This window comes from Trichechus manatus, unplaced genomic scaffold, assembly GCF_000243295.1.
Source record: "Trichechus manatus latirostris isolate Lorelei unplaced genomic scaffold, TriManLat1.0 scaffold00225, whole genome shotgun sequence".
NCBI classification, from domain to species: Eukaryota; Metazoa; Chordata; class Mammalia; order Sirenia; family Trichechidae; genus Trichechus; species Trichechus manatus.
This window is the reverse complement of record NW_004444161.1, coordinates 2,839,861-2,842,651: the sequence shown is the minus strand read 5'-3', so window position 1 is coordinate 2,842,651 and position 2,791 is coordinate 2,839,861.

Here is a 2,791-nt window from a genome sequence, read left to right as displayed (position 1 = left end):
CTCCTTCAGAACTTGAACTTGACAACATACAGGTACAAAAAGACAGCCAGGTAGGGCCAGAAAGGCAGGGATAAGCCGTTTCATTTTCTAAGCCTGACGCGATTTAATTTGTGTATTAGTAGTTGGACATGTTTTTGTATGAAAGTTGTATTAAGCATTCTAAAAAACAACTTGTTGGGACAGGTCTAAAAGCAAATAAGGAATGATCCTCCAGATAAGAATCTTAGGCACCAGAGGGAGGTAAAGAAATAATTTTGGGTATAGATACTCTGATAGCAGTTATGTTGGGTGTCGGATCATGGCTACTGTAAGCCCCTATGTCACTATCAAGCAGGGAAATAGCATTTGCTGCTTCCTGCCGCCTATGTTCTCCTTAAATATTTGAATAGGATGATTTAAAGTGAGGACACTGAAGATGGATCTTTTTTTTAAACTTTTTCCTTCATTTATTTAAAAAAAAAAATCACTGTAATGAAGGAAATATAAGAAGGACATAAAATTAAAATTTCTAACTATTAATTGTTCTAAGACATGGAGCAATAGAATCAAGAGGATCGGTAAATATAAAGGAAACTTATATGTTGATAATAACATGTCAAATACTGAATTTGTTCTTTCCTCTGGATTTTATTTATTTTTAATTTAATATTAATGCCTGGCCTGTCTTCAGTCTCAGACTGGGTACTTTAAACCTTAGATAAAGCCATGGGGAATTCAAATGGACATTCATAACTTTGGCTGGATATCATCTTCATCTTTTTCCTCTTCTATTAATTGTATGTTGTGTCTCAGAACTTCCCTGCCTGGCTGAGGGATAGAACTGCCATTTAATTACATAGTACATAAAGTCTCTCACACAGTTGAGTAAGTATATCCACTTGTAAGAAATGAGTAAAGATTGGTTACTATAAAAGTAGAAAGTAATTTTCTTTGCCAAAATAAATATGAGTCACATACAATTTTCCTTTTTGGCAAGCAATGAACTGTATCTCTCCTTTACACTTTTCAGAGGTTGAAAGAATAGACTACTTGTAAATAAACTTGGTGAATAATACTTGGTTACGTACTAAGAATTTATTCCACCTCTATACGTTTACTAATTGCACTCAGATTTCCCTTTGGAAATACCTTTCCTCCACGGTACAGCAGACGTGAATTTTGGATAGGACCCAACTCCAAACGTGAGACGAAGCTGCATAATTTTACCCCACTTCCTCGATGATTGGAGCCCTGGGGGTAAGGTGGTTAAGAGCTCATCTGCTAACCTAAAGGCCAACAGTTTGACTCCACCAGCCATCCCTTGGAAACCCTATGGGGCAGTTCTACTCTGTCCCATAGGGTCACTCTGAGTTGGAATCGACTTGACAGCCACAGGTTTGGGTTTGGTCCACAATGATTTGTTTAGTAACTGAAGTCACTCATGTCCAGATCAAGCAGGACTTGACTCCTTCTTGTCCACAGTGATTGGACAAGATTTTGTTCAATGATTGCAGGAAGTCACACTCTCTCTCTCCACAGATATGAATCAAGAAAAAACATTGCCTGGGTTTCTATTGGCACCTATGATGGAAGCCAACCTGAGAACAAAGCCAGAATACAGAGAAGGCACAGCCCAAGAGAATCACAGAAAACTGAAACACTGCCTTAATCAAAGCATGTCTGAAGTCTTCAGATATGTGAACCAATACATCTGGTTTATTATTGAATCTAATTTGAGTCGTAGATCAGTTACTTGCATCCAAAAGCATCGCAGCTAATACGTAAGGCATCTAGGAAGGTGGGCCTGTCTAGCAAATGGAAATTACAATATAATGACAGTGAAATTAATTGCTGCTGTTTATTATCATTTACTGTAGCATTTTATGGACTCAAGACTATCAGATGAAAGAGCAGAGAGCTAATCAGAACCAAACACTCTTTTGATATTTTATCTACGTAGGAGTCAATTCGAGTATTTTTATAACTGCTTGATGTCAACTTTGAAAGTCCTGTTAGGAAAATATGCCCAGAAAGGGAAGCAAGCCATCTGGGGGTTGTTCTGTCTAAAATTTTCTGTCTACTAACCAGCTACTCTATAAAATATCCTACATTAGTAATTCTTTCAAGTTAAGGCTTTGAAACATCCTAATATGCAAGATTATAATCTTAGAGAGGCAAGGTGGTAGCTATTATTTATTATTAAACAACTTAGCAGGCATTAGTTTATCAGATTATCTCCAGCAAAGATAAGAACCTTAAGGAAACAGAATACAAATTTTATTAGATTACAGAACAGCATGGAAGAAAAAATTCTGGACCATAATAACTTACCAAAGAGGGCAGATGCAAATGGGGACCAGATCATAAGAACAAGGGGAAGAGGTGTGCAAAAAGTAGCAAGATGACAAAAATTATTCCAAAAAACTAACCTCACTTACTTTAATTTCACCAGAGCCAGTCCTGTGTAAAGACTGCTGATAAATTATATCCTAATGTTTGCACTACTTATTTATCTAAGTGTGAACCCTGAAACTAACAATTGCCAAAGTAATAAGAACGTGTCCTAGCACCAGAAGAGCATTCAGGCCAGAAACTGGCTACAAATGAACTGAATAGATGCCACATTTTAAACCTTACAACTTGACACCCTTTCCTCCTTCCCCACTCCCCCACTCTATCCTAATACGCCAGTCAACAATTTTCTTGGCAATCTGTCCTTACAAAATATTTGCATGATTTCTAGGCTTCATTTTCCATCCAAGCTGGAGATGAATCAGCTTTATTAAAAACTTCTATTTGTCTCACTGGAAAA